The sequence below is a fragment of the Apodemus sylvaticus genome, chromosome 5 (genome assembly GCF_947179515.1).
Source record: "Apodemus sylvaticus chromosome 5, mApoSyl1.1, whole genome shotgun sequence".
NCBI lineage: Eukaryota > Metazoa > Chordata > Mammalia > Rodentia > Muridae > Apodemus > Apodemus sylvaticus.
In genome coordinates this window covers 131,847,143-131,853,544 of record NC_067476.1, presented here as the reverse complement: position 1 = coordinate 131,853,544, position 6,402 = coordinate 131,847,143, and the positions used below count along the sequence as shown (strand labels likewise).

General features: G+C 37.8%; 1 pseudogene; it reads left to right on the top strand.

Moving 5' to 3' along the window:
* The first annotated feature begins 5,258 nt into the window (after nt 1-5,258).
* LOC127686617 (uncharacterized) lies at nt 5,259-5,345 on the top strand (annotated as a pseudogene).
* Nucleotides 5,346-6,402: the final 1,057 nt, after the last annotated feature.

The window sequence follows — 6,402 nt, the reverse complement described above, 5'->3', positions numbered from 1 at the left end:
TCCCTTCAGAAAAAAGCAGGCCGCCAGGGATATCAAGCAAACATGGCTTATCAAATTGCCCTAAGACTAGGCACCTCCCTTCATAGTAAGGCAAGATGAGACAAACTGGTAGGATGAAAAGGGTTCTGAAAGCAGCAAGAGTCAGAAACAGCCCTTGCTCCCACTGTTAGGAGTCGCACAAGAAGACCAAGCTACACACTCATAATGTAAATGCAGAGGGCCTAGTTCAGACCCATGCAGGGTCCCTGATTGTTGCTTCAATCTTGGTGAGTCCCTATGAGCTCAGGGTAGTTGATTTTGTGGGTTTTCTTGTAGTGTCCTGGACCCTACAATTCTTTCTCTTTCACAGGATCCCTTGAGCTTTGCCTAATGTTTGTTTGACTGTGGGTCTCTGCATCTGCTACCATCAGTTGCTAGATTAAGCCTCTTTGATGATGATTATGCTAGGTTCCTGTCTATGAGTGTGGCAGAATATCATTAGGGATCATTCTATTGACTTTCCACCCCCTGCCAGCCATGTTTGGTTCTATCCTAGGTCTCTGGGAAATTGAGCCTCCAGGTCCTGCCCCTCCAGGTAGCATCAGGGGTGCGATCACTCCTGTCACATGGGTCTCAAGTTAGACCAGTCGTTGGCTGGCCACTGGCACAGTTTCTGTGCCACCTTTACTCTAGCACATCTTGCAAGCAGAACAAATTGTATGTTGAAGATTTTGTAACTAGGTTGGTGTTCCAATCCTTCTACTGGAAGACTTGCCCAGTCACAAGAGATGGCCTATTCAGGCTCCATATCTCCCAATACTAGGAGTTTTAGCTAGGATCACCCTCATAGATGCCTGGGCATTTCTACTGCCCTAGGTTTCTAGCCCATCTCTGAGATGCAAGCCTCCCCCCAATTCTACGTGTCTGTCCCAATACTCTCTCCCTCCATCCTCTCCTGACCTGATCCCTCCTGTTCCTGTCCCCACCTGCCCTCATTCCATCCACAATATTCTACTTCCCCTTCCTGGAGTTCATGCATCTCTCCTTGAGTCTTCTTGTTACTTAGCTTCTCTGGGTCTTGGATTGTAGCACTTTATAGCTAATACCCACTTATAAGCAAGTTCATACTATATTTGTCTATGTGGGTATGGATTTCCTTACTCAAGATGACTTTTTTCATTTGCCTGAAAATTTCATGATGTTATTTTTTAACAGCTGAATAATACTCCATTGTAAAAAAGGTACCATATTTTCTCTATCTATTCTCAATTATAAACATCTAAGTTGTTTCTAGCTTCTGATTATGATGAATAAAGCTGCTATGGACATATTTGAGCAAATATTCTGTGGTGGGGTGGAATATCTTTTGGGTATATGTCCAGGAGTGGTATAGCTAGGTGTTGATGTAGATGGATTCCAAATTTTCTGAGAAACTACCATATTTATATCTAAAGTGGCTGTACAAGATTGCATTCCCACCAGTAATGGAGGAGTGTTCATGCTCCACATCTCCACCAGCATGAGTTGTCATTTGTAATTTTGATCTTAGCCATTATAACAGGTATAAAATGGAATCTCAGAGTAGTTTTGATTTGTGTTTTTTTTTAATTTTATTTTAATCCTATTTTATAGTCCAGACTTTATCCCCCTCCTGATCTGCCTCCTGACTGCTCTCTATCCCATACCTCCTCCCTCAGATCTCCAAGAGGATGTTTCCACTCTCTCCCCCACCACCAGGATTCTCCACTCCCTGCGGTCTCAAGACTCTTGAGGGTTAGGTTTCTTGATCCTAAGGATGTTGAACAATTCTTTACAAGCTTCTTGGTCATTTGAGATTTTTCTTTTGAGGATTCTCCATTTAGCTCTGTACTCCATTTTTAATTGGATCATTTGGTTTGTTGATCTCTAGTTTCTTGGGTTCTTTATATAGTTTGGAAATTAGTCCTCTGTCAACTGTAGAATTGGAAAAAATCTTTTCTCATTCTGTACACTGTCATTTTGTCCTATTGATGTTATCTTTTTTTTTTTTTAAACAGAAGCTTTGTAGTTCAGTGAGATCCCATTTATTAAGTGTTGTTCTTAGTACCTGTGCTATTTGTGTTCTGTTCAGGAAATTGTTCTTGGCCAAGTGTTCAAGGCTATTCCTCACTTCCTCTTTTATTAGGTTCACTGTATCTGGCTTTATGTTGAGGTGTTTGATTCACTTGGACTTGAGTTTTATACAGGTGATACACATGGATCTATTTGCTTTCTTCTACATGCAGACATTCAATAGATCATCAACATTGTTGAAGATGCTTCTTTTTTTCTTAATATAATTCTGGTTTCTTTATGAAAAATCAGGTGTCCATAAGTGTATAGATTTATGCTGGGTCTTTGATTCAATTCCATCAGTCAAAGTATATCTTTTTAAGCTAATACTATGTAGATGTTATTATTATAGCTCTGTAATAGATCTTGAAACCATTGATGGTGATACCTCTGAAAGTTCTTTTATTGTACAGGATTGTTTTAGATATCCTAGTTTTGTTGTTGTTATTGTCATGGTTGTTGTTTTCCATACGAAGTTAAGTATTATTCTTTCAAGGTCAGTAAGGAATTGTGTTGGAATTGTGATGAGGATTGCATTGAATCTGTATATTGTTTCTGGTAATATGGCCCTTTTCACTATGTTAGTCATAGGAAACTGTGTGCATGGGAGGTCATTCTATCTTCTGATATCTTCTTCAATTTCTTCCTTCAAAGACTTGAAGTTCTTGTCATACAGGTCTTTCACTTTCTTAGTTAAAGTTATACTAAGATATTTTATACCACTTGTAGCTGTTGTGAAGGGAGTTGTTTCCCTGATTTCATTCTCAGTCCATTTGTTCTTTGTATATAGGAGGGCTACTGTACTTTTAAAGTTAATCTTGTATTAGAGCACTTTGATGAAGATATTTATCAGCTGTGGAAGTTCTCTGATGGAATTTGTGGTGTTAGTTATGTATACTATCTTATCATCTGTAAATACCAATACTTTGACTTTTTTCTTTTTCAATTTTATCCCCTTGATTTCTTTTTGTTGCCGCATTGCTCTAGCTATTTTCAAGTATTATATTGAATAGATATGGAGAAAGTAAGTAGCCTTGTCCTGTTCTTGATTTTAGTGGAATCGTGTTAAGTTTCTCTCAGTTCAATTTGATTCTGGCTATAGGCTTCCTTTACATTGCCTTTATTATGTTTAGCATGTCCCTCATATCCCTGGCCTCTCTAATACTTTTATCATGAAAGGGTCTTGGATTTTGTCAAAGGTGTTTTTCTCATCTTATGATGATATGTTGAACTATCCCTGCATCTCTGGGATCGTGGTGAATGTTCTTTTTTTGTGGGTTTTTTTTTTTTTTTTTGGTTTTTTTGGGACAGGGTTTCTCTGTATAGCTCTGGCTGTCCTGGAACTCACTCTGTAGACCAGGCTGGCCTCAAACTCAGAAATCCACCTGCCTCTGCCTCCCAAGTTTTGGGATTAAAGGCGTGTGCCGCCACTGCCCAGCAAACCAAAGCAACATTCGTTTTGTTGTTGTTGTTTTGTTTTGTTTTGTTTTGTTTTTTTCAAGACAGGGTTTCTCTGTATAGCCCTGGCTGTCCTGGAACTAGAACAGGCTGGCCTCGAACTCAGAAATCTGCATGCCTCTGCCTCTGCCTCCCAAGTGCTGGGATTAAAGGCGTGTGTCACCACTGCCCAGCTTTTTGTGTATTCTTGGATTCATCTTACAAGCATTTTATTCAGTAGTTTGCATCAATGTTCATGAGGAAAATTGGTTCGTGTGTGTGTGTGTGCGTGTGTGTGTGTGTGTGTTAAGTCTTTGTGTGGTTTAGGTATTAGGGTAACTGTGTTCATAAAACAAAGTTGGCAATGTTTCTTCTGATTCTATTTTGTGGAATAATTTCAGGAGAATTGATATTAGCTCTTCTTTAAAAATCTAGTAGAATTCTGCACTAAAACTATCTGGCATTGGGATTTTTTTGTTTTTATTTTTGGCTTGGGAGACTTTTGTTTGTTTTAAAGATTTATTTATATGAGTACAATGTTGCTCTCTTCAGACAGACCAGAAGAGGGCATCGGATCCCATTACAGATGGTTGTGAGCCACCATGTGGTTGCTGGGAATTGAACTCAGAAACTGTGAAAGAGCCATCTCTCTAGCCCACTTGGGAGACTTAATAGCTGCTTCTATTTCCTTAGGGGTTATAGGTCTATTTAAATTGTTTGTCTGATCTTGATTTAACTTTGGTAAATGATATCTATCCAAAAAATTCCCATTTCTTTCAATTTTGGAGTATAGTTTTTTTTTTTTTTTGTTTTTTTTTTTTTAAATATAACCTAACGATTCTCTGGATTTCCTCACTGTTGTTATATTCCCTTTTTGTTTCTGATTTTGTTAATTTAGGTATTCTCCCACTCTCAGCCTTTTAGTTAATTTGGATAAGGGTTTCTCTGTCTTGTTGATTTTCTCTTTGGTTCATTGATGATTTATATTGTTCTCTTTATTTCTAATTTATTTGTTTCAATCCTGGGTTTGATTATTATTTCCTGCCATCTGCTCCTCTTGGGTGTATTTGTTCCTTTTTTGTTCTAAAACTTTTAGGTATGCTGTTAAGTTACTAGTATGAGATCTCTCTAATTTCTTATGAAGGCACTTAGGGTTATGAACTTTCCTCTTAACACTGCTTTCATTGTGTCCCTTAAGTTTGGGTATGTTGTGCCTTCATTTTTATTAAATCCTAGGAAGTCTTTCATTTCTTTCTTTAGTTCTGCCTTGACTCAATAGTCGTTCAGTAATAAATTGTTCAGTTTCTGTGAGTTTCTAGGCTGTCTGCAGTTTCTGTTATTGTCAAAATCCAACTTGCAGTGGTGATCTGCTAGGATGCAGGAGGTTATTTCAATTTTCTTGTATTTACTGAGACTTTGTAAGCAAGTATGTGGTCAATTTTGGAGAAAGTTTCGTGCTGAGAAGAAGGCATATTCCTTTGTGTTTGGGTGAAATGTTCTGTAGATATCTGTTAGGTCCATTTTAGTCATAACCTCTTTTAGCCCCATTATTTCTCTGTTTAGTTTTTGTCTGGAGGACCTGTCCATTGGTGCGAGTGAGGTACTGAAATCTCTCACTACTAATGTGTTGGGTTTGATGTTGATTTATACTTTAGTAATGTTTCTTTTACAAAATGGATGGATGCTTTTGTATTTGGAACACAGAGGCATCATTTTGGTGGATTTTTCCTTTGATTAGTATGAAGTATGCTATTGCTTCTCGGCCTTTTGGCTAAGATCAAGTGTAGTATGAAGTATGCTTCCTCATGTCTTTTGATTTGTTTTGGTTGGAAGTCTATTTTGTTAGTTATGAGAATGACTGTACTGTATTGTTTCTTGGATCTGTTTGCTTGGAAACATTTTTTCCAATCCTTTATATGAGGTAATATCTATCTATCTATCATGTTGAGGTATATTTCTTGGATGCAGCAGAAGGCTGAATCCTGTTTTCACATCCATTATATTTGGGGAGGGACATTGAATTCATTGATATTGATGGATATTAATGACCAACTATTGTTAATTTTTTTTGTTGTTGTTGTGGTGGTGGTGGTGGTGATGATGGTGTGTGTGTGTGTGTATGTGTGTGTGAATTCCCTCCTTTTGGTTTTGATTGTGTGAGATTATTTACTGTGTTTTGTGGGTGTACCTAGTGTCTTTGGGATGGAGGACCTTCCTTATAGTACCTTCTGTAGGGCTGAATTTATGAACAGATATTGTCTAAATTTGACCTTGTCATGGATTACCTTGTTATCTCCATCTATTTAGATTAAAAGTTTTGCTGGATTTAGTAGTATGGGCTGGCATGTATGGTGTCTTAGAGGCTGCATGACATCTCTGCAGTCCCTTCTGGATTTTAGAGTCTTCCCTGAAAAAAAAATTGGCTGTAGTTCTAATAGGTCTGCCTTCATATGTTACTTGGCCTTTCCCCCTTGCAGCTTTTAACATTCTTTCTTTATTTATTCTGTATCTTTAGTGTTTTGGCTATTATGTGGTAGGGGGACTTTCTTTTCTAGTAAAATATTTTTGATGTTCTGTAAGCTTCTTGTACCTTTATAGGTATATCCTTCTCAAGGTTAGGCAATTTTTCTTCTATGATTTTGTTAAATATTTTTTGCTAGTTTTTGAGCTAGGATTCTTCACCTTCATCTCTTCCTATTATTGGTAAGTTGGTCTTTTCATAGTGTCCTAGATTTCCTGGATGTTTTATGTCAGGGACTTTTTAGATTTGATACTTTCTCTAATGTATCGCTGTCTTCTATTGTGTCTTCTATGCCTGTCTCTCTTGCATCTCTTGCATTCTGTTGGTGCTGCTCACATCTCTTCACTTGCTGTTTTTCTTTTTGAGACGAAGTC